Below are 22,980 nucleotides of genomic sequence, written 5' to 3' on the forward strand. Positions count from 1 at the left end.
GGGGTTAGGGACTGGACACAGCTCCCTGGCTGTTGGCTAGTGGGCTCCATGGTGCAGCAACTGGCCTTCACCGCACGGGCTCCTCAGGCAGGCCAAGGAGTTGTCCATTCTCTAGGTAACCCCCAACAGCCAGGGGCTGGCCTCGCTGAGGGGTCGCCTCTCTCCCAGCTGTACTGCCCCAGCTCTGTCAGCAGGTGCATGCATCAAGGCCCCTTGTTCTCGGACAGTGCACAGAGCCAGACAATGGGAGCCCGTCTCTTCAACCCAAATGATCCTGGGGAATAACGTTCCCAGGCATCAGATAGAGCTGGTCCCCCCACCGCCCCAGCTGGGCTGGCATCATAGCCTCCATTTGAGACATGGCACAGACCCACCCACCATTTACCTCCTGTGCCAACAACAGTGCCAGATGCCACCAATGGCTCCATTCTCCTTCCCAGGCACTCTCCCTGCCCCCATCCTCTACCTGAGCCGGACGTCTGCCCAGCCAGGGGACTCTGTGCAGCTCCAATGCTCCATGTTCACCCAGGCTCCAGCTACCCGTGTCATCTTCTATAAGGACGGGGAGGAGGTTTCATCCCAGATTGGTTCGGAGGAGAAAGTCACCTATGGCTATGACCATGTGGTGTCCACGGGCAGCTCCGGGAATTACTCCTGTGGGTACGAGATTAAGGACAGAGACAACCAGGTGATCAGATCCCAGCTCAGCCCTGCCCAGCACCTCAGCATCACTGGTAAGGCCTGTGTGTGTGTGTGTGTGTGTGTGTGTGTGTGTGTGTGTGTGTGTGTGTGCAGAAATTCATCCATGTTCAAAATTTGAAATGAAAAATTTCTGTCAAATCATCTTTGTTCAAAATTTGCCACAGGGAACCCGCCAGCCCCTTTTTTCACCAATCTCAGCTCAGAGGGCCCAGCCCAGGCAGGTGGGGGATTAGGGTTGCCACGAGTCCAGTTTTCATACGGAACTCTTGGTCAAAAAGGGACTCTGGCAGCTCCAGTCAGCACCACTCACCAGGCCATTAAAAGTCCATTCGGTGGTCAGGGCCAGCTCTAGGTTTTTTGCCGCCCCAAACAAAAAAAAAACCTCAGAGAGAAAAAAAAAACACCCAGAATGCTGCCTCTGGAATTGTGCTACCCCAAGCACGTGCTTGGTTTGCTGGTGCCTAGAGCCAGTTCTGTCGGTGGTGCAGCGGTGTTAAGACAGGCTCTCTGCCTGCCCTAGCTCTGCACAGCTCCCAGCAGCAGCTGGTATGTCCCTGCGCCCCCTAGGGGCAGGCGTGATCAGGGAAACTATGCGTGCTGCCCCACCCCCTTTCCTGGCTCGGCAGCTCCCATTGGCTGGGAACCTTGGCCAATGGGAGCTGTGGGGGTGGCACCTGCAAGCGTAGGCAGTGCACAAATCTGCCTGACCATGCCTCAGCCTAAGGGCTGAACACGCTGGCTGCTTCTGGGAGCCGCAGCATAGCCAGGGCAGGCAGGGAGACTGCTTTAGACCAAATGCACTGCCAACTGGGAGCCACCTGAAATAAGCGCCTCCTGGCCAGAGCTCACACCTCAAATCCCCTCCTGTACCCCAACCCCCTACCCCAGCCTTGACCCCCCTTCAGCACCCAAACTCCCTCCCAGAGCCTGTACCCCAAAATGCCTCCTGCACCCCAATCCCCAGCCCTGATCCCCCTCCAAGAGTCCACAACCTCTCCCACCCCCCACCCGCCTGCCCCAGCCCGCAGCTCCTGTACCCCAAACGTCTTGGCCCCAGCCCAGAGCCCCCTCCTGCACTGCAAACCCCTTATCCCCAGCCCCACCCCAGAGCCCACACCCCCAGCCAGAGCCAGAGCCCCTTCCCACACCCCAACCCACTGTCCCAGACTGGAGTCTCCTCCCGAACCCTGAAACCCTCATTTATGGTCCCACCCTGGAGTCCGCACCCCCAGCTGGAGCCCTCACCCCTCCCACACCCCAATACCCAGTCCCAGCCCAGGGATAGTGAGTGAGGGTGGGGAAGAGCGAGCGACTGAGGGAGGGGGCTGGAGTGAGAGGGGGACGAGTCCTCAGAGAAGGGGTGGGGAAGGGGCAGGCCTTGGGGAGGGGGTGGGACAAAGCTGTTTGATTTTGTGCAATTGGAAAGTTGGCAGCCCTGTGGAGGTGAATGGGGACACCATAGAAATGTCAGGCTGGAAGAGACCTGAAGAAGCCATAGATTCCAGCCCCCTGCAGTGAGGCAGGACCAAGTAAATTTAGACCATCCCTGACAGGGGGGTTGTCCAACCGGTTCTTAATAACCTTTGACAATGGGGATTTTAAAAACTCACTTGAAAGTCTATTCCAGAGCTTAACTTCCCTTATCTGGCTGCAGATTAAGCCCATTACTTCTTCTCCTACTTTCAGTGGACATGGAGAACAATTGATCCCTGTTCTATTTATGGGCCTGGAGTCGGGGCATGGTCTGGCTCTGGTCTCTTATGTATTTATTGCCTATGTAGTGACTCCATCAGTGGTGGTATCAGGGATTCCCCCCTCTCTCAAAGTAAATGATTCTGTAGCATTTCTTTATTCTGGGGATTCTATTTAAGGAAAGGTGGGTCCTGGGCTGAGCAACCCCCAGTCTGAGTGTGATCACCAGGACAGTGGATGTAGAGGAAACACACGATGACACAGTAGGACGAAGGGATCATCCAGTGCAGCACTATCTGTCCGTGCAGCTCTCTCAGGCTTTAACCAGCATTGCTGAGTTGGGCAACATCTTTGCAGGGCAGGAAAATGGCTCTTTCAAAGGGAGAATCCCAAACCCTTCTGATGGGCAAGAGTTTCATCTGGGGTTCACTGACCCCCTCTGCTAAACCAGCATTTAGGGAATTATTTCCTCTCTCTCCACTCACTGTATTTGTTGCTGTTTTTGTCGGAGGCACCAGATGCATCATCACACCTGGGCTCACAAGTTCCTTCTCTCTGTGTAATTAGTTATTTATGCTCCGTGCTCCAATCCGGGAACAGAGGTGTCACACACAGCGCATGAGCAAACCCCTCTTTCAGGAATCTCAGCCCAGCACCAGTGCCCGATTCCCAGGCAGAAAACAGTGACTTTAACAGAGCCACAAACTTGACTATTTGCACAGGACCCCCAAAGCATCTGCATCAGCAAACCAAAATCCAAACAAAGCTGTGTACACCCCTCCCAAGGAAAGGAAAAGATGTTGTCAGACTTTGTGTAACAGCGCCGCTAGTGACTCCTGACTGAGCGACACTAATGTTAATTGTGCCCGGAGAGCTGCTGGGGACAGAGCATTTCTGTCCTGCAAGAAATTCTGACCTTTCACATTTTATTTTCATCCTGAATCAGGGGGAAAGTCAAAAATTCAGATTTTTCATGGAACAGAAATTCAGCAACATTTTGATTCCAAAACATTCAATTACCTTCTCGAAAGGTTTTGATTTTGAAGAAATAGCATTTTCTGACTGAAAACTCTTCCACTAGGTATTTGTAGACCAGCTCTGCACACATCTCTACATACTGCACAGATCTCTGGCCCTGACTCACGAAAGCTCTCAAGCGTGTGCTCAAATCCAACCCTACTCAGGCCAGCACCTATGTATGAGCTTAACTTTAAGCCCCTGCTACAGTCCCATTGCTGGACCTAAAATGGCTGTTTGAAGTTAAGTTTGTACCTGGGCGCTGTCCAGAATCATGATGCTTCCCTGAAGTAGGGCAGTTTCAATAGGATATTTCCTGCCTTGAGGAGCTCACTCTGAGAGCTGGGTGAGGGGGAAATCCAGGTTTATTTCCACAAAAAAAAAAAAGTAAACAAAGCTATTTAATTCAAAAATTGTTATGGAAAATTTCAGTGTTTTGATGAAAAAATATTCATGAAATTCAACACAAAAAAATCATTTAGTCTCATTTCGACTAGACATTTTCCTACGTTTTGAGTTTTCAGAATCAAAATGAGACAAAGCTGTTTTTTTCCTTTCAAAGGGACATTTTCCTTCCATATCTGGATTTTTAAAACAAAAATATCAGTTCAAAACAAAACAAAACATTGTTTTTCATTTCAAAAAAATTTTTGTGGAAAGACGAAGAAGGTCCTTCCATGTAAACTGTTTGGTGGAAAGATTTTATTTAAATTAAAATGGTTTCAGGTTTAAAAAATGTTGAGTCAAAAAAAATTGTGGAAAAACATTAACTAATTTGCTCATAAAGAACAGCCAATAACAACGCCCTGCAGATAACCGTAGGGTGAGCTCCCCAGGTATGTTTATGAGGATATGAGGGGTCCCTGGACTCAGCCAGCTCCAGCCGGTGGGGAATTGCTGGTGGCTGCTTGGAGAGGCCATTCACAGTGATGTTCTTTCCTAGGCCCTGATCTGAAGCTCTTACTGGGAATTACAATCCCTGCCGTTGTGGTTCTGGCTGTGGTGCTTTATCTTCTGAGAAAGAAAGGTGGGTATGACAGTGAGGCCAAGCAAATGTACAGACAGAGACAATCCCTTAGATCCCCTGTACCCAGTATGTCTGCTGGGATAGGGGGAGACAGATGACCAAAAACACAATGAAATCGATCATTTGTTTTTGGCTTGGTAGAAAGATCAAAGAGATAATGAAAGGGATTATCATTGTAATTAATTATTTCTATTGCATTAGCACCTTGGAGCCACAGTCAGGGATCAGGGCCCACTGCGCTAGGCGCTGTACATTATTTATTAGGTACATTACTGCAGTGCCCTGTAGGGGGCGTGTGTTCAGATGGAATATCAACACACAGGTACCTAAGAGTAAGTGGGGGAATGGTCCCACTATTGTGGGGAACTCTCCTGGCTTCTGCACCACCCCTGTGAAGTGGGCTAGAAAAAGGATCTGAGTCCTCGCTCCCACTTCTTTTACCCAGAGGCTTCCCTGCCCTTGAGGACTCCCCTTCCACTCTCCTGTCTGGCAGAGTCCTCGTAACCCCAACAAGGCTGGGACCAGGATTCCTGGGGGAGCTCGACCCCCAACTCTGCAGTTGTCACCTACGGCAGGAGCTAGGGTGTCCCCACATCGTGGTACTCTCTCTGCCTGGGGCACTTCCCTGACCCACTGATCATTTCATACAATTTAAAGCAAATACAAGTTGTTTAATTAATAATTAATTTTAAAAAAGTATAAGGAAAAATGGGAAAGGTTAAAGGAAAATACATCACCCCGCTCTGTGGCAGGGAACTTTACAAACAGTGTCTCTGGAATGTCAGGGCAGTTCACACTCTGTTCCTTGTAGGTCCCAGGCCTTCTTCTCAGGCCCTGGCTGTACTGAAGGGATGCCGCGGGTTGGACACTTGCAATGGTGGTGGCCACACACCTCCGGACTTTGGGTGGTGGGACCCTTCTTCCCACCATCAGCCCCTCATCGGGTTAAGATCCCCCTCCCAATCTGGCCTGCAAGGATCATTGGCTGGGGATGTTTCTCTTCGCTGGGTCCTTTGCCCATAATCCCCGCTTGGCTGGCCCCAGTTGCTCACCACACCTTGCTCTATGGCTGCAGCTCTGCTCCCAGCACAGGGTCTGCTCTCCCTGGGCTGTGCCTCTGGCTCTGCTCCCAACTGTGACCTGCTTCCTGACCTGCTCTATTGGCCCATCTGGATCTGGCCCGGCTCTGCTCCCCAGCTCAGCTTGGGCCCCTGCTCTCTCTTTATCTCTGCCCCCCTCTGTCTGACCCAGGCAATTCCAGCTCACAAGGAGGATGGGACTCCCCTGGCCTCCTGACTTCCTGATTAGCCTGCCCACCCTGTCAATCAGGCTCAGAGGCTGAGGCTAATCTGGAACATTGGCCTCTCCTCAATCTTTTAGTGCTGGGAGCTAGCCAACCAAAACACCCCCACTGAATGATAGTAAGGGGGCAACAGTCCCCTTACATTTGCATGGATCTGCTCCCTCAACTGCGTCTTACCTAAGGCTGCAGTTCAGGAAGGCATCCCCTCGACAGGAATGGCCCCTATGTATATGCCCGTGTTTAAGAGCTTTCCTGAATCCAGACCTAACAACTTTGACAATAGAGCTCTGGACACAGCTCTGTCCTGCCAACCTTTCCTCACACAGCGTCCCCAGCCCCAAGCTTTCACAGCATTTGAGTCACCCCAACAATCTCGAGATTGGCTTAAAACTCATGGGATTTCCAACAAGTCATCAGAGTGGGGTCTTTGTATTTGCCTGGGGGATTTGATCTTTGGGGGTCTCTCAGGTCACATTTTCAAGCTTTTCTCCCCTAAATTTACTTCTATTTAATGAAAGCCGAGATTCTCACTGAACTCCCTGATTCTCAGAACATCAAATGCCGTGAGACTGGCAGTTAAATCATCAGACTTGGCCACATCACTCCAAGGGCAGTCAGTGGGGCTGGTGGAGGAGAGGGCTGGGCTGGGCGATGAGGATGGGGCTCTGCACCAATACAATGAGGAACTGGGGCCGTTTCACTCAGTTTCCGTCTCTCTCTCTCTCTCTCTCTCTCTCTCTCTATCTGTGCCCATGAGGAAACGTGTCCACGTCTCTGATCACACTGTCTCACTGCTTCCAGTTGTGTCTCTACCAAGAGATCAAAGGTAGGTGGAAATTATTCCCTCTCCCGTCTCATTTCCATCCTGGGTCCCTTCTCTCTGCCTCACAGAACAGCCAACCACTCCAGCATCTAAGCATAGCTCAGCTCCCCTGCTGTGTGTGTATGTGGAGGGGGCAGTGGTGAGGGAGATTCAGTCTATTTGTTCCGGAGGAGTTTTGGAAAAGCCCAGGGCAGGATGAACTCCCTGGTTGGGGTTGGATCTGGAGGTTATGAGGAGAAGCTTTAAGGAAGGGGTTTCCCAAAGCTGCATGTCCCCATCGAATTCACTGGCAGCAGAATGAGCGTGTTTGAAAATGGTCCCTGGGTGTTGAAAGAATGAAAGTGGCCCTATTTTACACTCAGAGGATGCTGGGGATGTTCGATCACAAAGCGGCACCAACCGAACCATCCAGTTCCCCAGAATTGGGTCTGTTCTTCCAGAGCGGGGCTGGGAGTGGCTGGGCCTGGCTGGGAACCAAGGTTTTCCAGTCCATCCAGCTGCGGTGGGTAACACCCAATTTTAGCTCCATCAGCTACAGCTGGTTTAGTGCCAGGCTCGGTGCGTCCACACACAAACTCGCCACGAAACATCTACAGCAGGTTTCCTCACAGAGTCCATGATTTCCGTGCAGGTCTGTGCGTGGGGCAGCCGTAGCACTCCCATCCCATGCTGGGGAGAGCCGGTCAGCAGGGACACCCGTGGGGATTCAGAGTGCGCTGTACGTGTGAACAATGCACTGTGCAGAGGGGGCTCTGAGCCAGTCGCCTCTGCAGCATGGCCCAGGGGGACCAACTTGCTGTCTGCTCAACACCCCGTCAGGGGCCTCTAAGGGACCCCTCCCCCTCCCACCACACACAGAGACCCTGCAGGGACCCTACAGATGGCGTCTAAGGGTCACTTCCCATTACTCTGCAGCCAGCACCTGTCCCTGACTCCTGCTCCCCTCCCCATCTGACTTCCCAGTGACCATCTTCAGCCCAGTGGGCCCACTACTGCCCTTCTGAGGGCCAGGGGGCCTATTTGCTTGTTCTAAGCCCTGCCTGGCCCATGCCCATGCCTCACAGCCCCGGAGCTCAGAGAAGCTTCATCAGCTGCGCATTGCCCCAAGAGAGACTCCAGGAAATCTACGCAGCTCCAGCTCAGATGGGCATGATGGGGGGAGAAGCCAGCATTGGGCTGGTGGGAGGGAAGAGAGAACCAGATGGGAGACCAGGGAGTCCATGGGGTGACCAGCTGGACACAGAGAGGGAAAAGCGCATGGGGAAACTGGAGGCAATTTCCTGGCTCTGCCAGTGTCCAGCCCAGCCTGGGTTCCTAGCGCAGCGATTCTGCCAATAAAGTAGGTAGGGGCAGACCACACACAGACACTCAATACTGTGACACCCCCCTTCCACCTCCAGCAGTGTATGTTCCCTGCTTGCCTCCTGCACCCCTGACCTGTAGGACAACTTAGCTGCATCTCCCGAAACATTCCCTCACTCTCCCTGCTGTATGACCAGTCTGTGCCCACAAACACCCCCACCCTGCCTGCCTGGGATGCGGGAGCTGGTTAGCCAACTAGGCCAGAAGTGGGGCTCTGAAGCTGCATTTTCACACTATGCAAAGACATTAAAGTTGAGCCTCAACGATGAACATTCAGCCTGTCTACACTGAGCAGACCTGGCCTAAACATCCAGTTTTATTGGGGTGATTTTTTTTCTAATAAAAAATTTTGTTCAAATTTTGTTCAAAATTTTTTACAGAAAATGTTGGAGTTTTTCTGATAAAAAAAATCAAAATGAAATAAAACAAAATCTCTATTCAAAAGAAAACAAAATGAACATTTTCTTTATGATTTTTTCAATTGAAAATTTCATTAAATCAAAGGGTTTTGACAAAACATTTGATTTTGGTTAAACTATTGTTCATGGAAAAAGTTCTGTGGAAAAATTCACCCAGTTCTAACTTTGTGAAAACGACCGAGTTCTCTTCAAGGTCTGTCCTAGGGTGACCAGATGTCCCAATTTTATAGGGACAGTTCTGATTTTTGGGTCTTTTTCTTATATAGACTCCTATTATCCCCGTCCCCCGTCTCAGTTTTTCACATTTGCTGTCTGGTCACCCTGTCCTGAGATGTCAGGGATTTTTGGTTCCCTCCAATCTTAACTCCATGCTGACGTAGTGGTGTTTGGGGGAATTGGTTGTTTGCATTTTGCTGAAGTAGAACAGGATTTTCAAGTCTCATCTTTATTAGACTTTCCCTCCATAAATGGTGAACTTGCCATGTTCCCTGATTATCCAGAAGTAGGGCTTGCTGCCTTTCCACTGAGCGTGAGCTGAATTGAGTTGTAAGGTCCTAGCAGGGAGAGCCACCTATGGGAAGAAATATACTCACAGCTGGACCTCTGAGAACAGACTCAGTGTCACCAAGGTGACAGAGAGAGAGCACACGGCATCACTGATAGCCCCTGTCCTTATCACTCTCCACAGGGAACGAGTCCAGCGTGACACTAGCAACACACCTGAAGATCATATTGAATGTAAGAGCTTTTGGAGAGTATTGGGGTTACTGGCTTCACCTGCACATGAGGGAGAAATGTGGGGGTTGGGGGTAAATGTGTTAATTGGTGGGGGATGGACAGATCCCAGATCAGACTGTCTGGCCAAGAGTTACAACAAACTGCCTGTGATCAAAGTACCTTAGGGGACTGAGCCAAAGTGTTATCAATTCCCTTCCTTCACTGAAAGGACACATGCCGGGGAAAACTCCCATTGGAAAGTGTTCTACCACCTTCACTGGGAGCTGAGTCTGCCCCATGCTGACCAGTATTTCCTGTCCTGTGCGAACATGGACTGAGATGTGACAAAACAGCAATAAACCCCAATAGACGGTGCCTTGGCAGGCAATTGGTGCTCACCCGATGGTTGTATTGTAAGGCCCAAGGCTGAAAGCTGTGATACATACGTGGGGGATATTCTTATCTCAGGGTGTGTCAGGTTAGAAGTACACATAGAGAATTTAAAAGTAAAGTATAAAAAGAGAATTCTTGGTTTAAATCACCTAAATGTCTAAGGTGTTTGGAAGCCCTGAGCAATGTAGTACCACATCCCAGAGGGAGATTTACCTCCTGAGAAGCACAGTCACCCAATCTTTGTGCCACTTAGAGACTGGCTTGCTAATTTTACGTTTTTATTTAAAATATTGAATATTAACCCAGTGGATCATTAAATCCTTGATCTGATTAGAAAATAAGCTTTTTTTTTTTACTGTGGAACATTTAAATAAAAATGAATTTGTTTTAGCTTTTCTCAGAATTTTCAGTGGAAAATTTCAACTTTTCAATGAAATATCAAAAATCAAAACACTAGAGCTGGAAAAAAATGCAATTCAATTGGTGCAAGAGTCCCTCATGGGAGCTGTAGTTCAGGGGCCTCATGCTCCTGGTTTCCTCTTTGAGTCAAGCTCTCTGGCCCTCCCATGATGCACCATATTCTCCCTCCTTGGTGAGGGGAACTAGTACATAATGGGAGTCCCTGGTTCCAGTGCATCATGGGAGATGGAGGTCAGCCAGGCAGCACAGCCACTAGAGGAGAATATCTGCACCTGGCAACTGAACTACAAGTCCCACATTGCACCATGCTGGTATTCTGAATCAGAGTATTTCTGGTTTATGGGCAAAATATTTCAGTTTGGGGGCATTTGTTTTTTTACATGTTGAAATTTTCTGCAGAAAGCCACCTCTGTTTGTGACAAAATAGCTCTGTGGAAAACCCAGACAGACAGTTTCCACTGAACATCTTCAACAGCCACATTAAATCCTTCTGCTTCGTATCCCCTAATGACCCTGGTCAGGATCAGGCTCCATTATGCTCAGTGCTGCCCACGGGGGAGCCCTGCCCTGGCTGGGGAAGACATATGAGCCATGGGGTTATAATTCGTGCTCAGTGAGGTGTCTTCCCTTAAGGGCATTTACAGCCATGTGACAATGTTTAACCGTCCTTCTCTCCCCAGGCGCCTCTGTGGATTCTCTGGGAACCCCCAGGGTAAGTCGCAGATTTTATTAACAACAAAGCATAGAGATAGAAAAGAGCGATTTGTTTGCCTGTTCCAGCTCGGCGGTGACCCCTGGGCTTGGAACATGGATTTACTCAGGATTCCCAGGCTTCAGATTGTGTCTGTTACCCTGGTCTCACTGCTGCTGCTCCAGATCTCTACCCACGTCCAGGTAGCTGCCTCCCATATGTGCTGTTAGTTTGGCCAGTCAGGCTCTGCGCCCTCCACTGACACACACAGATGCATCCAGGCAAGAGGAAAATAATCCTTCCCAAACTCCACACCACAGTGATAGTGTAGAATCCCCCATGGCCTGAAAATCTATCCAGCTACAGAGGGGGTCGTCCCCCTCACAAGCCTCTGCAATCTGACAAACAACCAAGGCAGAGATGTTCAGGGTTTCAAAGTTCCCATTAAAACTCCTGGAAACTGGACGTTCAAATCCTCAGGCGGGTTTGAAAACCTCCTCCGAAATGTTACCCATGTGGGAACTGGCTGTAGTGAGATGGCTCCTATTAGTGAATACTTACCTGCTAATAATCAAAGATCAATTGCCAAATTAATAGCCTAATTTTGGCAATTAATTTGGCAATTGATCTTTGATTATCAGCAGGTAAGTATGCCCAGTGGTCTGTGATGGGATGTTAGATGGGTGGGATCTGAAGATTTCTAACCATTAGAAGAGTGAAGTTCTGGAACAGCCTTCCAAGGGGAATAGTGGGGGCAAAAGGCATATCTGGTTTTAAGACTAAGCTTGATAAGTTTATGGAGGGGATGGTATGATGGGATAGCCTAATTTTGGCAATTCATTTGGCAATTGATCTTTGATTAATTCCATGTCTAGTTGGCAGCCGGTATCAAGTGGAGTGCCCCAAGGGTCGGTGCTGGGGCCGGTTTTGTTCAATATCTTCATTAACGATCTGGAGGATGGTGTGGACTGCACCCTCAGCAAGTTTGCAGATGACACTAAACTGGGAGGAGTGGTTGATACGCTGGAGGGTAGGGATAGGATACAGAGGGACCTAGACAAATTAGAGGATTGGGCCAAAAGAAATATGATGAGGTTCAACAAGGACAAATGCAGAGTCCTGCACTTAGGACGGAAGAATCCCATGCACTGCTACAGACTAGGGACCGAATGGCTGGGCAGCAGTTCTGCAGAAAAGGACCTAGGGGTTACGGTGGACAAAAAGCTGAATATGAGTCAACAGTGTGCCCTTGTTGCCAAGAAGGCTAATGGCATTTTGAGTTGTATAAGTAGGGGCATTTCCAGCAGATCGAGGGATGTGATCATTCCCCTCTATTCAGCACTGGTGAGGCCTCATTTATAGTACTGTGTCCAGTTTTGGGCCCCACACTACAAGAAGGATGTGGATAAATTGGAGAGAGTCCAGCAGAGGGCAACAAAAATGATTAGGGGGCTGGAGCACATGACTTATGAGGAGAGGCTGAGGGAACTGGGATTGTTTAGTCTGCAGAAGAGAAGAATGAGGGGGGATTTGATAGCTGCTTTCAACTACCTGAAAGGGGGTTCCAAGGAGGATGGATCTAGACTGCTCTCAGTGGTAGAAGATGACAGAACAAGGAGTAATGGTCTCAAGTTGCAGAGGGGGAGGTTTAGGTTGGACATTAGGAAAAACTTTTTCACTAGTAGGATGGTGAGGAACTGGAATGCATTACCTAGGGAGGTGGTGGAATCTCCTTCCTTGGAGGTCTTTAAGGTCAGGCTTGACAAAGCCCTGGCTGGGATGACTTAGTTGGGTTTGGTCCTGCTTTGAGCAGGGGGTTGGACTAGATGACCTCCTGAGGTCCCTTCCAACCCTGAGATTCTATGATTCTATGATTATTAGCAGGTAAGTAAGCCCAGTGGTCTGTGATGGGATGTTAGATGGGTTGGGATCTGAGTTACTACAGAGAATTCTTTCCTGGGTGCTGGCTGGTGAGTCTTGCCCACATGCTCATGGTTTAACTGATCGTCATATTTGGGGTCAGGAAGGAATTTTCCTCCAGGGCAGATTGGCAGAGGCCCTGGAGGTTTTTCGCTTTCCTCTGCAGCACGGATCATGGGTCACTTGCTGGAGGATTCTTTGCAGCTTGAATTCTTCAAACTACAATTTGAGGACTTCAACAACTCAGACATAGGCTAAGCGTTTGCTACAGGAGTGGGTGGGTGAGATTCTGTGGCCTGCATTGTGCAGAAAGTCAGACTAGATGATCATAATGGTCCCTTCTGACTTTAAAGTCTATAAGTCTATAAGTGAAGCCTTAGCTCCACTCACTGGTAACCCTCCTCACCACAGACCTCCCAAAGAGGAAGGAAGTTCTGGCTTCAAGACTAAGCTTGATAAGTTTATGGAGAGGACGGTATGATGGGATAGCCTAATTTCGGCAATTAATTGTTCTTTGATTATTAGCACGTAAATATGCCCAGTGGTCTGTGATGGGATGTTAGATGGGATGGGATCTGAGTTACTACAGAGAATTCTTTCCTGGGTGCTGGCGGGTGAGTCTTGCCCACATGCTCAGGGTTTAACTGATCACCATATTTGGGGTCGGGAAGGAATTTTCCTCCAGGGCATATTGGCAGAGGTCCTGGAGGTTTTTTGCCTTCCTCTGCAGCATGGGGCATGGGTCACTTGCTGGGGGATTCTCTGCACCTTGAGGTCTTTAAACCTTGATTTAAGGACTTCAATAACTCAGACACAGGTTTGTTACAGGTGAGATTCTGTTGCCTGCATTGTGCCGGAGGTCAGACTAGATGACCATAATGGTCCCTTCTGACCTTAAGTCTATGAATCTATGACACACATGTTGGGAGCAACTAATCTCCAGTATAACAATATTATAATAACAAGTGCAAATAACCATTATAAATATCGCCATTAATAACATCAGTGATTAAAATATAAAACTGGACAGGAAAAAACTAAACTGCCTGCAGCACAGAAGAATCCTTATTTCAGATAACAAGACCCCATTGCAGGGAGAACATGGCACTACCTCTACGCTGGGGAGGGGGAAATCTGAGCTGCCTGCCTCACAGGGGTTTATGTAGGAATTGGGGCCGCTGGTGTTTCCCAGCCTAGATGCCCATTAGAACAGCTCCTGCTGTACGTACAGCAGTGCTGTCAGACGGACATTTTCTGGCTTCATTTCTCTGGCTTCAGTTTGGCTTATCAGAAAAGTAACATTACTGTGTTTTATCTCAATGAATCCACCACCCTAGAAAGAAGAGACTTCGATATACGCGAACGTCATTCCGCGGCGGGACAGATGTCATTAATGCTCCACTTGCTGAAATGCAGGAGTCGTCAGTGCGCAGCCACATCACAGAACCTCCAAGGGGGCCATACAGCAAGGAAGTGGGGGATCTTCTCCAGGACCACAGCAGGACAATGCACAGCACCCAAAGTGCTGTAGGACACTGGAATATTCTTAGGGCAAATGTTGCCTGTTTTCCTTTTGGAAAAAAAGTTTCTTCTGAATAAAATGAGAAAAATATCCAAACTCTGTATTCCTGCCCCCTGACTCTTTATATCGACAGCTCAGCTCTCAAGTCCTCTCAGCTGTTCAAAGATTCCATTGCCAACTCAAAGTGTACAGAAATCAACAGGCAGCCACCCCCAAATCCCCAGATTATTTTAAGAATTCATGAGTTTTTTTTTAATTCTGCATTTTGCTTGCTTCTATTTGACTTCTGCTGTTTGACCTTTTGGAGGTCAGGTTTCCCAGGTGTTCTTCACACTCAGGAGGGCTAGAAACGTGCACATTTCAACAGAACCCAAGATTCTCACATAATCCCAGCACATCAGCAGTTGGGCTTTAAGAAAAACAGTGAATATTACGAGATGTGCTGTGAAATGATGAGAACTAACAACAGCATCAGGGTCACCTTGGAATTTGCAGGTCCGTTTAATGTCATGAGGGTTTGTAGGAATGTGATGAAATACGAATAACAACAAAATGTATTAGTCACAAGCTATGGCTTTGTGAAACTGTTTCTTAGCCTCCTCCAGTCCAGAGAGTGCAGCCATATGGATGCAAGAGAACATCATGTCAGCATTTTGCTCCCTGGAAAGCAGTCAGTGCATGAAGCAATTACATTGCTTTGGTGTCTGGGTTTGAGGTGATGTTTGGCAGGAATTCTAGACTGATGGTCAGGTTTCTAAGTGCCAGCACCCAACAGCTGATAAAAACTCTCATTTGAGAACAGTGATTGTCTGCTGCTTGGTATTTTGGAAGCTCTAACCACTGCATTTAGGTGCCCGAGAGCCCAACTCTGCAAAATCTGGCTGTGTTGTGAACTTTGAAATGAGTGATATTGGCCCTGCTGCTGGTATAGTCAGCACCTGAGCAATGTCTCTGGATCCTGCTGCAGACACTGGTGGATTTGGGAATCGTTCTTTCCCTCTTGTAGCTTTGTTTTGTGTTGTTAGTTCAAGGTTTTTGAACCATTGTGAGTGTGTTTAACTATCCAGAGAAGCACTTTTCTGTAGGGCTTTGAGCTCCCTGGCACATTTCCATAGCGACTCGGGGCAATTTTCAACATTCAGGTAATTAAGAAACTGAATTGTGCAAAAGAAAAAAAATATTCTCTTCATTGTGATTGGAGTCTTCTGCTTCAGGTTCATGCAGACAGTAACCCACCTGCTTTCCTCTCTCTCAGATGGCTTTTCCTTAGCTTTGCCCTCCCCAGAACGCAATAATCAGAAGTCAGGCCACCCAAATCATGAGAGTTGCTTAAAAAACAAGAGGCTCTCAGAAATAATCAGTGTTGAGTTTTCTATTTGCTTCCTGGTGTTGGAGCCTTTAAGGTTTTATCTACACAGTGATGCTCAGGAATTAACTAAAGGTATGCATTGAAAGTGGATTGGTTAAATGGCATTAAATTCCTGTGTGGACACCCTTACTCAGAATTAAACCCTTAATTCAACTGGTAGCTAAACTCACTTCCAAAATGAACTAAACTGTGAGTGGGAGAGTGAAAAGGGGTCTGGGAAGATACTATTGAGCAGCTCAAAGCAGGATGTTAAGGAGACACCATTGCTCAGTGCTGCACAATAGGCCCCTGCTGTAACAGGTTACTCCTGCAACCTTCTTAGTTTCCCCCTCCCTTCCCCGGATGGTGATGCTGTCAGTCACTCTGCCCTGCACCTGCAGAGCTCTGCTCACTCTCAGCCAGGGCCATGCTGAGCTCTGTCAGATCTTAGCCCTCCCACAAATGCCCCAGCCAGCCAGACAGCCCAGCCCAGCCCTGCTCCTTCCTTCTCAGGATGGGCTCATGGTTAAGGCACCAGCCTGGGACTTCTGGGAGCCAGGGATTGAATGCCCGGCTCAGCTACATGTAAGGAGACTTTTGGTTCCCTACTAAAACTCAGTGGGGATTTTTTGGTTGGGTACCTCCCAGTACTAAGGGGAGGGGTCGATGGGAAATCAGGAGCCTGAGACTGACAGTCTCCAAGGGTAATGGGGAGAGGACAATGCTCCAGGTCAGCCTGATTGACAGGGCAGGCAGACTAACGAGGGAGTTAGGGTGCTGGGGTTCCCATCCTTCATGTGAGCTGGAGGCAGAGCTACCTGGACCAGAGTGGGCAGAGCTAAGGAGAGAGCAAGGAGCCATGGGCAGTGGGTGACCCAAGGGCTTAGGGATGCTAGCCCCCGGCAGGCCCACCCCTTCTACCCGGGGCCCTGCCCCTCCCACTCTTCCCCTGCCAAAGCCCAGAGGGCCCCCACCACGCATCAGCCCCAGGCTGCCTGAGCGCCGGCCCCCAATCCAAGCCCCAGAGCGGTGGGCAGGCAGGCAGCTGGGCATGGCCCCCAGTACTGCAGGCGGGCAGGCAGCACAGTCCCAAGCCCTGGAGCGCCAGGTGGGCAGGCAGCACGAGCACCGGCTCCAGCCACCTGGCGCCTCTGGCTGCAGGCCGGCCCCCAATAGCCCCAGCCTGGGGAAAGAGCACTGGAGCCCTCCCCAAAATGGAGGGGGGTGGGGTCCCTTGCCTGAGGTGGAAGCAAAGGCAGGCAGCCTCCTGCCCATGTCTCAGTTCCCCCCGCCCAGGGGAGGTGGAAGTGGTTGTGGAGTTGTGGACACTTCTCCTGCCAAGGTTCCCCACAGCTGCCTGGGCTCCCCGTCAGGGCTTAACGCTAGCCTGGCCAGGGCTGGGGCCTTGGTGGGGGGCGGGGGTTGGGAGGAGGGGAAGGGGGCAGGGTCCGCCAGGCCCATCCACCTTCAAAAAGTGGGAAGACTATGGCCCCTCCCCGATTCTTGTGCCACTGGCCCAGGATCTCAGCAGCAAAGCGTGGCGGGAAGCGGGGTTGGGAGGTGCTTGGGCACGGAGTGTGGGCAGTGCCACAAAGGCAGTTTGGCTGGCTTAGCCTTCCCCTGCCTCTGATACCCACCACCCACGCATGTTTAAGCGGGGAAATGGTCCCGCTATTGTGGGGAACTTTCCTGGCTTCTGCGCTACCCTGGTGAAGTGGGCTAGCAAAAGGATCTGAGTCCTCCCTCCCACTTCCTTTACCCAGAGGCCTCCCTGCCCTCGAGGACTCCCCTTCCACTCTCCTGTCTGGCAGAGTCCTCGGAACCCCAACAAAGCTGCTGTGGTCACCTAGATCAGGGGCTAGGGTGTCCTCACACCAGGGTACCCTCTCTGACCCACTGATTATTCCATACAATTTGAAGCAAATACAAGTTGTTTACTTAACAATTAATTTAAAGAAAAGAATAAGAAAAAATGGAAAACGTTAAAGGAAAACACATCACCCTGCTCTGTGGCAGGGAACATCACAAACAGTGTCTCTGGAATGTCAGGGCAGTTCACACTCTGTTCCTTGTAGGTCCCAGGCCTCCTTCTCAGGCCCTGGCTGTGCTGCAGGGATGCTGCGGGTTGGACACTTGCAATGGTGGTGACCACACACCTCCGGGCTTTGGGTGGTGGGACCCTTCTTCCCAGCGTCAGCCCCCCACGTCAAGTTAAGAACCCCCATCAGCCTGGCCTGCAAGGACCCTTGGCTGGGGGTGTCTTTCTGCACTAGGCCCTTTGCCCAAGGTCCCCGCTTGGCTGGCCCCAGTTGCTCACCACAGCTGGCTCTATGGCTGCAGCTCTGCTCCCAGCACAGGATCTGCTCTCCCTGGGCTGTGTCTCCAGGGCCACCCAGAGGATTAAGGGGGCCTGGGGCAAAGCAATTTCGGGGGCCCCTTCCATAAAAAAAAATTGCAATACTATACAATACTATATTCTCATGAGGGCCCCTGCGGGGCCCGGTGAAAATTGCCCCACTTGTTCCCCCCTTCACAGGCAGCCCTGGGAAAAATAAACCTTCCGCATCTCGGCACAAACCCAGTTTTGAGAAAACTTCTTTATGGGTATCACTGGTTCTCAGCATCAGCTAGTGCTAAAAGGCACTAAAGCTCATTAAAAGGGTTGGACAAATATTTTCCGTCAAAACTCTTTTTGCATCGAAAACTAGGGGTTTTTAAAAAGCAGAAAAAAATCACGGACAATGTATGCTTTCCTTCAAAATTTGTTGTGTTTTTTTTAATTGAAAAGTTGAAATTAGTCTGCCAAAAACCTCAATAGGGTTTGGGGTTTCAGAAATGTGTGGCCAAATATTTGCTGCTTGCTGTGTTTGATTGTTTAAAGAAACAATAAAAAAATTCTGCTTAAAAAAAATCCAAAACTTTTGAACCACCTCAGTTTGTGACCAAATGCCTGAGCCCATCCAGGCAGAGATTTTTCCAGGTTTCTGATACTCTGCTGGCTTCCTTGACTCATATCTGTCTCCATAACTTTGGGTTCATTTAGGTTAGAACATAAAAACAGCCATACTGGGTCAAACCAAAGGTCCATCCAGCCCAGTATCCTGTCTACCGACAATGGCCAATGCCATGTGCCCCAGAGGGAGTGAACCTAACAGGTAATGATCAAGTGATCTCTCTCCTGCCATCCATCTCCATCCTCTGACAAACAGAGGCTAGGGACACCATTCCTTACCCATCCTGGCTAATAGCCATTAATGGACTTAACCTCCATGCATTTGTTTCCTAAAGACTGGCTCCATGGGGTCTCTCACAAACTGGAGACGGTTACTGTGGGTTTGTCTTTAGTATAGCTTATGTACATACTCCACGAACTGAGCATTTGAGCTTGTTCCAGAATCTGAGATGAGCCTATGTTGTCAAAACTGAAATGCTCAAAATAGCACATGCATGTGAATGGACACAGGGTGCTAACAAACTAAATGGAGAGAGAGAGAGAAAATGAGGCAGGTTAACATGTGAAGACAAAAATAACATTGTGAGAGCGTGCTATTCAATCCCACATCACAGCATGTGATACACCCCCACCTCACTGGGCTGCTAGCTTGGGGTCAGGCTGGGGAGAGCTCACTGCTGTGTGGGGGAAGAGGTGTCTGCACAGAGGACTCTGCAGATGCTCAGGGCACTGTCAGCTCCTCCTGCAGTTCTCCCCACCCCCCAGTGCAGCTGCACAGAGCAGCTGGACTGTGTGAGCAGAGAATCACTGAGCAGGAGCCACTGCTTAGGTCACGAACACTCCTCTCTCTTCCCTCTTCTGAGCAGCAGCCGATCGCTCTCCAGTCCTGCAGTGTCTGGCTCCATTAATAACCCCACCAGGACTGGAGAGCCGGATCTAATTCTGACCTGCCTGCCCTGGGGTTCGGGCTGGTGGGAGAGAGGCAGGATCTAGCCCAGAAACAACAGGGAGTGGGACTGTCTGTGAGATCAATTAAATCCCCTGGGGCAGATTTCCCAGCTTGTGTCTCTGACTTTTTCCCTGTTTTCTAGTCTCCAGGTGCTTCCTCTTTTTGGATAAAATGGCCTGGAGTCAGTGGCCTTCAAGGCAGGTACCAGGTTGGTCATTGTCACTCAGGCTTTTGGATAGGCTGGGGGCAGCAGAGAGGAAGGACAATCTTATGGCAAGGGCAGTGGGCTGGCACTCAAGAGCCTCTGGGTTCAGTCTCTGACTCAGCTGCAGACTCCTGTGTGCCTTGGGCTCAGTCACGTAGTCTTTCTCTGTGCCTCAGTTTCCCCATCTTTGAAATAAGGATGAACTTCCCTACCTCTCAGGTGTGGGTGAGGATAAACCCCATTCATGATTGTGAGGGGCTCAGATACTCCAGTCACAGGGGATGTACCAGGAGAGGAGAGCATTGATGGGAAGAGATGTTTATCCCAGGGCTTCTCTCTACACAGGGAAATTTACCAATATAATTAAACCACTCTAGCTTTGCTGGTGTAACTCCCCCGGAGACACTCTTATTGTGGAATCAGAGCCTTTGTCAGGTTCATTCATAGATTTTAAAGCTATAAGAGACCACTGTGATCATCGAGTCTCACCTTCTATATCACACAGGCCAGAGAACTGCCCCCAAATAATTCCTGTTTGAACTAGAGCATCTCTTTGACAAAAACATCCACCCTTGGTTTAAAAATTGGCTAATGCAGAATCCACCACAGCCCTTGGTAATATTTCCCATGGTTTATTATCTTCACAGTTAAAAATTTGCACTGTATAGATTATATTGCTTCTAAAACAACATAAGAGAAACCAGACAAAGGCTCTCTTAGCCCTGTTCTACACTATAGGGTTAGATCAAATTTATCTGAGTTAGGTCAATTTTATAATGAATGCGCCTACACAAGCAACCCCATTCCGTCGACCTAAAGGGGTCTTAAAATCGACTTCTGTACTCCACCCCAGCGAGGGGAGTAGCGCTAAAATCGACCTTGCTGGGTTGAATTTGGGAAAGTGTAGACGCAAACCGACGTTATTGACCTCCAAGAGCTATCCCAGAGTGCTCCAATGTGACCACTCTTGACAGCACTTTCAACTTCAATGCACTAGCCAGGTACACAGGAAAAGTCCTGGAAACTTTTGAATTTCATTTCCTGTTTGGTCAGCGTGGCAGCTCAGCAGAACAGGTGACCATGTAGTCCCAGAATCACAAACGAGCTCCAGCATGGACCAAACAGGAGACACTGGATCTCATTTCTGTATTGGGAGAAGCGTCTGTGCAGGCCAAACTCTGATAAAAAAGAAGAAATGCCAATATATATGCCAAAATCGCACAGGGCATGATGGACAGAGGCTACAACAAGGACACACAGCAGTGCTGCGTGAAAGTCAAAGAGCTCAGGCAAGCCTACCAAAAGACAAAGGAGGCAAACGGTCACTCTGGGTCAGAGCCCCAGACATGCCGCTTCTATGATCAACTGCATGGCATTCTATGGGGGGACCCTACCATTACCCCATCACTGTTCATGGACACCTGCAAAGGGGGAGTTTCACGCAATACGGAGAAGGATTTTATGGATGTGGAAGAGGAGGAGGAGGAGCAGGAGGAGAATGTGCCGCAGGCAAGTGGTGAATCTGTTCTCCCCGGCAGCCAGGACCTTTTCATCACCCTGGAGCCAATATCCTCCCAAGGTGGGATCCCCAACCCTGAAGGCAGAGAAGTCCCCTCTGGTGAGTGCACATTTGTAACTACAGTACAGGGTTTAAAAGCAATAGTGTTTAATGTTTGATTTGCCCTGAAGACTTGGGATGCATTTGCAGCCAGTACAGCTACTGGAAAAGTCTGTTAACGTGTCTGGGGATGGAGCGGGAATCCTCCAGGGACATCTCCATGACGCTCTCCTGGAGGTACTCTGAGAGCCTTTGCAGAAGATTTCTGGGGAGTGCTGCCTTATTTCATCCTCCACGGAAGGACACTTTACCACGCCAAGCCAGTAGCAAGTAGTCTGGAATCATTGCAGCACAAAGTATGGTAATGAATGGTCCTGGGTTTTGGTCGCATTCAAGCAACATACGGTCTATATCTTTCCATGTTAGCCTCAGGAGAGTGATATCATTCATGGTCATCTGGTTGAAATAGAGGATTTTTTTCTAAGGGAACAGTAAAAGGACCCTGTTAATGCTGGACTGTTTGCGCTTGGCTAAAAGGGATCATTTCTGAGAATAGCCACCCGGCGAGGGGAGGGGTGAAGGGATCATCCCGAATAGCCATGCGGAGGGGTGTGTGCTGCACATCCACCCGAAAATTGCAGCCCCTCCGGCATTGCTTGCTATGGGAAAGGAGGGTGCTGCAATTTTAAAACATTCCCACATGTTATCAAGGCGTTAGAAGCCAAACCCGCATACCGTTTGGCTTACCATGGCTGCTTTGAAACTGAATTCTGTTGCCCAGCTGTGTGTGATGTGTCACCACACCAGCAGGAGCTCAGTATAAAAGGCAAAACGTGGCCTTGTACCTAAAGCAAAGGTGCTGTCTGCTGTGAATTGCTTGATTCACTGTGAAAGAGTCTCCCTTTTGTTCTCAGAAATGTTTCATCTTAAATTTTACTCTCCCTTTTTATTCCCCCACAGGTCCAAATGTTTCAATGCTCCCCCTATCATCTCCATCCCTGAGGTTATCGCAGATTAGAAGGTGAAAAAAATGCATTGCGATGACAAGTTTTCCAAGCTCATGCAGTCCTCACGCACTGATAGGGCACAGCTGAATGCATGGAAGCTGTCACGGAGTGTGGGAGATTCCGGCTCTGCACCCCTCTTCCTGGGACCCACAGTGACTCTCAGCCAGCCAGTAAAACAGAAGGTTTATTGGACAACAGGAACACACGCTACAGCAGAGCTTGTGGGCACAGCCAGGACCCCTCAATCGAGTCCTTCTGGGGTTCACGAAGCTTAGTCCACAACTTGGGATTCCCTGAATTCCAACCACCCAGCCCCAAACCGAAACTAAACTAACTAACCCCTCCAGCCAGCCCCTTCCTTTGTCCAGCTTCCCGGGCAAAGGTGCTGACACACCTCCCTCCTCCCTGGCTCAGGTTACAGGCTGAGCACCTGTCCCTCACCTAAAGTCCTCCCCAGTTCTTCCCTCCCCCACACAGACAGTCCCTACTCCATCACAGAGGCATTCAGTGGCAGAGTCCAGGAAAGCATTAAATGAGTGTGACAAGCAGAGGCAGGATGCAATGCTGAGTCTAATGGGGGGAGCAAACGGACATGCTCAGGCATTTGGTGGAGCCGTTGGAAAGCCAACAAGAGCACAGACCACCGCTGCATCCAATGTACAACCGCCTGCCCTTCTTCCCAAGTTCCATATCCTCCTCATCCAGACACCCAAAAACGCCGGGGGGTGGGAGGCTCCGGGCACCCAGCCACTGCACTCCAGAGGATGGCCCAAGCAACAGAAGGCTGTCATTCAAACAGTTTTGATTTGTAGTGGGGCTACAATAAGAAATGTGGCCTTGTCCTTCCCTCCTCCCTCACCTCTCCCTACCCCACCTGGGTTTACATCAAGGAGAGAACCACACAGCTGTCATACTGTAACCTGGCCAGTCATGAAACTGGTTTTCAAAGCCT

The 22,980-nt window shown here is 49.5% G+C and overlaps 1 long non-coding RNA gene across 1 annotated transcript; it reads left to right on the plus strand.

Annotated features, from left to right (window-relative positions):
- The first annotated feature begins 525 nt into the window (after positions 1 to 525).
- On the plus strand, positions 526 to 14,019 carry LOC120388229. Its single transcript, XR_005590525.1, has 6 exons — positions 526 to 734; positions 4,355 to 4,438; positions 6,543 to 6,567; positions 9,034 to 9,083; positions 10,556 to 10,587; positions 13,824 to 14,019. It is a non-coding gene; the product is annotated as an uncharacterized LOC120388229 (long non-coding RNA).
- Positions 14,020 to 22,980: the final 8,961 nt, after the last annotated feature.

Source organism: Mauremys reevesii, linkage group 22 (genome assembly GCF_016161935.1).
Source record: "Mauremys reevesii isolate NIE-2019 linkage group 22, ASM1616193v1, whole genome shotgun sequence".
Classification (NCBI taxonomy): domain Eukaryota; kingdom Metazoa; phylum Chordata; order Testudines; family Geoemydidae; genus Mauremys; species Mauremys reevesii.